Source organism: Ostrea edulis, chromosome 5 (genome assembly GCF_947568905.1).
Source record: "Ostrea edulis chromosome 5, xbOstEdul1.1, whole genome shotgun sequence".
Taxonomy (NCBI): Eukaryota; Metazoa; Mollusca; class Bivalvia; order Ostreida; family Ostreidae; genus Ostrea; species Ostrea edulis.
Window position 1 is genome coordinate 88,676,849 of NC_079168.1, and position 8,770 is coordinate 88,685,618.

Genomic DNA, 8,770 nt, shown 5'->3' on the forward strand with positions numbered 1-8,770 from the left:
TGAAATTAATAAAATAACGCAAATTTTAAGGGTTTTTGGAAAAAGTAGCCGTTCTCCCACTAAAAGTAATTCAATAAATCAAAAGATTTTGTCAGACATTTATTTCTCTGAGAGTGGAGGAAATTATGGATTCTTTTATCGTATATATTTCTCTAAACAAGAGACCACGATTTACTTTAAACTTGAAAATTTTAGGGGGGCTCGCGCCGGTTGCCCCCCACCCCACCCACTATATCCGCCAATGCATTTATGTATGTGCTCTTGCGATTGACCTTTTTGCACTCACAATGATTGCATTAATATTTAGTTATTTTTCATACATTTTTTTTTATAATAACCAGACACGATTACCTATTATAAGAAATTGATATGATTATACAGCATAGTGCACCAAATATGTTTAAATAACAACTTTATATTTAATATCAATGGAAAGATTTCCACCCAATCGACCCATGGATTGATTGTATCTTGTTTAACGTCTCTCTCGAGAATTTTTTACTCATATGGAGACGTTACCAAGACCGGTGAACGGCTTTAAATTTAGGCCTTTGCTCGGCGCTTACGGCCATTGAGCAGTGAGGGTTCTTTAGCGTGCCACATCTACTGTGACACTGGGCATCCGTTTTGATGGTCATCTCCGAGGACCAGTGACATTCACACCTGATGCTGAGCGTTTGGCAGTATATATGCACTGAGTGTGTGTAACGGGGGGGGGGGGGGGGGGGGGGGGGGGGGGGGGGGGGGGGGGGGGGGGGGGGGTTAGAAAATGAGAAATTCAAACACATTGATTAAAGTTATAAAATTGGTATTTTATTTTCATTTAGAAATGTTTACTGATTTTGATATATCAAAAACTTAGAATAATCAACAATGACACTTCCTCTATATTTATACAATATTATTGTCTTTAAAAAAGACATGTAATACATGAGTACATGTACTTGTTTTCCATTAAATTCACACTTTAGTATGTTGCACAATATATCCATTGCTCTGGGCTCACAAATACATTATTGATTCTATCCAAGTCCCACATTTTGCAGAAGTTCTTGAATTTTCTCTGTAATCTGTGAAGTTGTGGGGTCCAGGGGATATGACATCATCAATGTAAATGAAGTACCTGTTATAAAAAATATATTCTGTATATTCAAATATTGAAAAAAAGATGAATATCTAATATACTAAGAATTGTCTTTATAAATGTCTGGTGTTAAAATGAAAAATTCTATCTTACTAAGATAGAAAATATTGTACCTTTCTTGCTGATTTTCATGGCAAATTGCTGTTGAAGTTGTTGGCTGGAAGCCCATTTCAACTTGCACTGGTCCTTAGGATGATGCTTAGAAAAAAAATCATCATAATTAATATTTGCACAGTCAGTATTAATCATTAATTATACTGTGTCAGACAATGTCAATTTTAAAATCGTGTGTCTCAATGCATGTTTAGTGAACTTTAAAATGCTGATATATTGAAAATTACACACATAACATGTATTTTATTATGTTAATTTTTAAAATCTTGTCTGAAATCAGTTTTACATATGTAACACTACATGTATGTTAAATGTGTGCAGTGCAGCAATGTGAACTCTTGCAGTAGTAGTACATCTGCATGATTGCTATTTATTTCATATTGTTATAGTTACCTTCTATTTAAACTGTACATACCCTCCCACCCCCGGGTCCTTAATGAGGTGAATAAACATCATAATTATCATATTACAATATGAGATGACAGATATGTTTTCATAAACTGCCAGTTCATTCTAATAATATCAAAACAAGTCAACTCTAGATTTATCAGACCTGTCTCCTTTACGGAGTGTGGGTCAAGAGAAGGACATCCATATCTTATTTTCATACAATACATTTATTTGCCTATGAGGGGGGCTTGTGATTTTACAAATATTTTAAATAAAGTTTTGTAGACCTACATGCTTGCATGAAACATGAAACCCCAGATTTGAAATATCTCTTAGGTCAATGAAATTTCAAGATACTAGAAGTACTATCATTTATACCAAATAGAATTTTAGTGCAACACCCCCCCCCCCCCAAACTTGTGAGAGCCCTATTTTTTTTTCAAATCTGGCATATACATGACATCCATTTACAATTACATGCACATGTAGGAGTTATATTTTGGGCACATATGGAATACATAAATGCACAAAAAATGAAACAGCTCCAAATTGTGCGTTTATAGATGTTATTATAAAATCGCGTTGTGAAATAGCAGAGGAAAAGTGGGTTGAATACAAATTCAATTTGCCATTTTTTTCACTTACCAAACGAAATTATGATTTCGTTGTCCACGTTGAATGCATCCATCGAATTCCTCTTCTCAGAAGAAACTTTGTTTAAACTCTCAATGACTACATAAACAGTATTGAAACTCGCAGCACTCGGACACCACGATCACGCTACATCAACAACTTTGTTTACGTAGCGCAGCTATGCATGGTGGTGAATTTCGTGAGGTAAAAAGTGCCATTCTGCACGGACGAAACATGTAGTCCACTATTATTACATTGACGTATTCCTAATCTAAACTATGGCCAAATTTCTATATCTTTCGTCGAGACGACCCTCTCAATCATCGATTCAGTCACAGCAACTTGTACTTTCGGAACCCCTTTTTGTTTTTCAACTACTCTATGGCGATGTACGGAATTCCGAAAAATAATTTCACGTGAAAATACACGATTTTTACTGATCACGTGGTTGCTATCGGTCTCTACCTTAAGATCGATATCTAAAAGGTGTTTTGGGGGTTTGTTGTTGTTTCTTTCTTTTTTGTTTGTTTTTTGTTTTGTTTTTTGTTTTGTTTGAAAACAGTCACAGTATCTATTTTCAAAAAGATAGAAAAACATGTCACCAAATGACCCTAAGAATCTTATTACATCTTTGTTATGATATTATCCGGATATTATGTATCTAAGTGTAATATGATGATTGTATCAAACATGTGCTTAAACTTCATGAAGGCGAGTGACACAGGCCCGTGGGATATACTATCGTTTATTGGTCATAATTGCTCAAAAGGGGAATGGTACATTAGCATATAAATTCATGCATGCATTGGAATCAATTACATAAAGGTTACTATCTATTTATTTAACTTTTTATGAGTAAACCTCACGACAATGCCATACAAACACATGATACATCCCAGTACCTGCATCACTCGTGTGTGGGTGAGGATTTTAACACCTTTGTCACTAAAAATGTTCACTGCCGCAGCTGCATAAAATGCGATGCAGAAGTGTTACTGAAACTGGCCAAAATTGGGCACGTTACCATTGTACGATTGTGTTTGCCATTATCAGAAGAAGAGGAGAACGCATTGTTATGCTGATTATTATACTTAGATGTTGATCCTAACCTGGACTTGTTAGTTATTGAGTTTTTGTTGAAACTCTAGAAATAAGATAACTTATAAAACACAATGCAGTTCTAAAACTTTGTTAGTCTTGCAAATAAACCCAAGTAGAAAGGATTACAAACACAAAGCTTGTATGCGTACATCTACCCCGTCTTTAATTAAGTCACTGGGATTTGAATGTTTATAAGAGGATTATCAAATAATTTGATTCTTACTGAATATACGAGCCCTTTATACATGTAGTATGGCCCACCCTGACTGCGGTTCACAATGCGATGCATTTTTAAAGTACATTTCACGTTTTCATATGATTTAGAAAATAAAAATAATTGTTCCTAAATAATGTCAGCCAACATTTAATCACGACTACTTTTATTGACGATAAAAGCTTTTGTGTCGAGTTGAATTCGTGACGGAGCCTACATGTCTGGTTCGCGGCGACAAATATTCGCAGGAAAGATAATTTCGCGAAAAGTATGATTACAGTACGGGAGTGCTTGTTTTTATTTACTGATGGACTTTCATCATCGTTTTCATCGGGGTTCTAAGGAATTAAATATGATGTATATCTTTTTAGCAAAAAGTAAATCACCGGTTATAAAGATCGTATTCATCACCGAATCAGTGCTCGGTGTCGGGTACTCCACAAACGTCACTAACAACAAGGATGTCAGACCTGAGTAGTTAAAACACCTGTAGGTAGTTAAAACATCTGTAGGTAGTTAAAACACCTGTAGATAGTTAAAACATCTGTAGGTAGCTAAAACACCTGTAGATAGTTAAAACATCTGTAGGTAGTTAAAACACCTGTAGGTAGTTAAAACACCTGTAGGTAGTTAAAACATCTGTAGATAGTTAAAACATCTGTAGGTAGTTAAAACACCTGTAGGTAGTTAAAACACCTGTAGGTAGTTAAAACACCTGTAGGTAGTTAAAACATCTGTAGGTAGTTAAAACACCTGTAGGTAGTTAAAACATCTGTAGGTAGTTAAAACACCTGTAGGTAGTTAAAACATCTGTAGGTAGTTAAAACACCTGTAGATAGTTAAAACATCTGTAGGTAGTTAAAACATCTGTAGGTAGTTAAAACACCTGTAGGTAGTTAAAACATCTGTAGGTAGTTAAAACACCTGTAGATAGTTAAAACATCTGTAGGTAGTTAAAACACCTGTAGGTAGTTAAAACACCTGTAGGTAGTTAAAACACCTGTAGGTAGTTAAAACATCTGTAGGTAGCTAAAACATATGTAGGTAGTTAAAACATATGTAGGTAGTTAAAACACCTGTAGGTAGTTAAAACACCTGTAGGTAGTTAAAACACCTGTAAGTAGTTAAAACACCTGTAGGTAGTTAAAACACTTGTAGGTAGTTAAAACATTTGTAGGTAGTTAAAACACCTGTAGATAGTTAAAACATCTGTAGGTAGCTAAAACACCTGTAGGTAGTTAAAACACCTGTAGATAGTTAAAACATCTGTAGGTAGTTAAAACACCTGTAGGTAGTTAAAACACCTGTAGGTAGTTAAAACACCTGTAGATAGTTAAAACATCTGTAGGTAGTTAAAACACCTGTAGGTAGTTAAAACACCTGTAGGTAGTTAAAACACCTGTAGGTAGTTAAAACATCTGTAGGTAGCTAAAACATATGTAGGTAGTTAAAACACCTGTAGATAGTTAAAACACCTGTAGGTAGTTAAAACACCTGTAGGTAGTTAAAACACCTGTAAGTAGTTAAAACATCTGTAGGTAGTTAAAACACCTGTAGGTAGTTAAAACATCTGTAGGTAGTTAAAACACCTGTAAGTAGTTAAAACACCTGTAGGTAGTTAAAACATCTGTAGGTAGTTAAAACACCTGTAGGTAGTTAAAACATCTGTAGGTAGTTAAAACACCTGTAGGTAGTTAAAACATCTGTAGGTAGTTAAAACATCTGTAGGTAGTTAAAACATCTGTAGGTAGTTAAAACACCTGTAGATAGTTCAAACACCTATAGGTAGTTAAACACCTGTAGGTAGTTAAACACCAGTAGATAGTTAAAACACCTATAGGTAGTTAAAACACCTGTAGATAGTTCAAACACCTGTAGAGAGTTCAAACACCTGTAGGTAGTGACTGACTGACTGGTAACTAAGACTTCACAGTCCTGTCTCAGTTCACCAAACGCTCAGTACATGCATGTAGAGATGAAAGTCACGAGTCACGACAAGAGAACCCAAAATTAGATCCTTGGATCCGCTCATCTACTATCGCTACACAAAGGATCTAATTTAAATTAGATTGCAAGAGAACCGTAAACGGTACATACTACGCCCGTGAGAAGTTTTTTCTTGTTTTCCCCTATCTGCTTATCAGGAAGTATTAAAAAGTCACCGATTTAGAAGTTCAAAACAACTCTAACTTAATATGAACAGGCATAATTTAGAAAGTCATTCAATCATGAAAAAAGTTATAAACACAAATTGAAGCTACCCACAAAGCTTCCAGCTCATATGTGGCAGAAAAACGAAACTTCTAATGGATACAAACAGATAACACATGTATTATCTGTAAAAAAAAAAAAAAAATCCCTACAATATGTAACTAGTACAAACAAGTTCTAGATTGAAAACTGTGAATGGACTGACGGACTGACAGCTATTGCACCATAATATGCATGTGCTCTGTAAGACTGATGTGTAAAGACGGATGCAGATGTTTGATATAAAAAAGGTCATGTCTTGAAAACTGAATGGAAAGACGGACAAACGTCGCTATTATAGGAATGTTTAATAATCTGTAATAAACTCACAATTTAAGATAAAGGCCCTGGCTTAAAGGGTGATGATTTGTAGCATCAGCCATCATGAAGCTGTGACACGCTATTTTGCATCGTATGAATAACACGTTGACGAATTACATGGCATTACCCGGAAAATTGACTACGAATGTTTGGTGGTCGGAAAGTTTTTGGCTGAAAACAAAACTAAACTGTGTCAATGTTCTCTGCTTCTATCGCACGTAGAACTACCATTTTAGTACATACTTGTTCCTGAGAAACTCCTTCAAATATTGATATAAGTTATGTGACAATTCGTTATTGATAAAGGTGTTACTTACACGTTTGAATTTTCCCTCGTGTTGTCTTTCGTCGTCATTTGTCTGGGTAATAGGTCATGCCAAAGTCACACGACTCGCCACTGTGAATAAAATGTCCTAGCTTAAAAACTGTGACAGGATCAGGAGGTAGACGGACAAACCAAGAGTTCTGTGTGGAATAGAGGTTCTCAAAATTAACCAAGTTCAGCAATGTGTGAATATTTCAGACATCAAAGAAAATTAGAGAATTGTTGAGAATTAAAATACTTGCAATTCGCACATAAGTTGTAAACTGTGAGAGGAGTTTATATTTCCTGAAAACGTGTAATTTTTAAAACAAAAATGGAAGAAAATCACAATCCTTACCACATGCACATCTTCAATATCGATACAAATACTCTGTAAGATAAGAAGGCCCTCGCTTGAAAATTGTGGGATGATTTAGGCGGACAAATTATGTATCCTCCATATAACATTAAATTTCAAATAAAGGGACGAAACTCCTGCAAGAGAGATCGAAATGGATCAAAATTGCAACATAGTCTTAATGTGACAGAGAAATGTAAGTAGAAACAGAAATTCAAAACCCCGAACAGACATCGCTGTACTATGATACGCCCCGTCTAAAAACCCTTTCTACAATCATGCTTGAAAGCCTGTTCTACATAGTGCAAAGAGAGATAATCGCCATTAGTAACAAAACAAGAATATGCCGTTTCCAACTTTTGATGATCGCGCGTTAACACAGGCATCTGTGTGAATAAAAAAAAAATGAAATAAAAAATTAATTCTGTGAAAAAGGGAAAGCTTGATCATCTTGAAATCAAACGCACTATTTAAAAGTTTCCACTTCTTTCAAATAGTGTAATTACATTATTCAGCAAAAAACGTTTACACAAGAACTTTACATGAGAAATCACTAAAGTCTTATTCCAAATGAAGAAGCGCATCATCTAAAATGATGTACGTACTAACATTTTGTCACGGGTTAGTTTAAATCTCTAACAATTTTAAGGTTTGTAGCAGAGATATACGTTTGATTTCATTTCTGTTGCAGCCTACCCTCTTTCACGGGCACCAATCGATTTACTGCACAACCGAAGGTTGTGAAAGAAAAATCGCATGATCGACATCCGGTTGTGCTGTAGACATCCTTAGATTCAGTTGCGCTGGGGGTAAGTTGACCCGTGCATATTGAATTAGGCCTTAATTAAGTCGAAAAACTAAGAATGTGATGATCTGGGGAATTCAATATTCTATGATTTCCTAGTTAGCAATACACTCTGAGGGGTCGTTTGACGCTGGAATTTATTTTTACTCGAGAGTCGGTAATGAATTTTTACCAGTGACGTTTAACTTTTTAACGAAAATAACCCCACCCAGTCTCAATCATATTCTATATAAAATTGCAAATAAACTGTTCTTAACACTGCCCTTTGATATCATGTCTTGTAATGATTGACAGGAATTTAAAACAAAATCGGTATTGGACTTTCCCATAAAAGCGAATTTACTGGGCATAAATTGTGCTTCTTTATTAATTGATCTTTTCTATATTCTCGTGATACAGAATTCATTCAATAGCTTCTACATGAGGAGAAGAAATCTGTTGATGTGACCTTCAAAACTCGATATCGAAATACATCGACGACGTTTTAACTATTAACAATGTTCATTTATTTCATTTGTTGATTCAATATATCCAAGTGAACTCAAAATAAAAGACATCATACTCTTCCACACCTGTTTCATATATGGATATTTTACTGAAGACAAGCATTAATGGCGTACTATCAACTCAACTTTATGACAAACAGGATGACTACAGCTTGTTCGCCAACATCCCATATTTATGTAGCAATATTCCATTATCACCTACATATGGTGTTTATGTCTCTCACTTGATTGAATATGCGAGAACATGTTCTGCGTATGATAAAATTGTAATCCCGAGCCAAGCTACCGGCAAATAAGTTATTGTTACCAGGGATTCAACAGCCTTGTTTTAAGTCAGCATTTCACAAATTATAACTTCGTTATAACAATTTTATTTACAATACATATAACATACTTGATTCTAATAAAATTCGGCCGAATCGAACTAAGTCGGATATACCCGGTGACGCGCCAAGAATCAAGTGACCCGGCTACAGTAATGAAAATATTGACCTTCTATTGTATAAACATTATTCGACATAGAAATGAACAACATATTTACAAATCACGTTTATTTCACCAGTGTAAAAATTTAAAACATTATGTCTTAGAATAAGCCGTCTCCAAGGACGCCAGCTTGACGCCACCGTC

General features: G+C 35.1%; 1 long non-coding RNA gene across 1 annotated transcript; it reads right to left on the minus strand.

Annotated features, from left to right (window-relative positions):
- Positions 1-791: 791 nt before the first annotated feature.
- Positions 792-2,907, minus strand: LOC125652151 (uncharacterized). Its single transcript, XR_007361495.2, has 3 exons — positions 2,294-2,907; positions 1,258-1,342; positions 792-1,123 (listed from the first exon to the last, which is right to left on the minus strand). It is a non-coding gene; the product is annotated as an uncharacterized LOC125652151 (long non-coding RNA).
- Between the last annotated feature and the right edge of the window lie 5,863 nt (positions 2,908-8,770).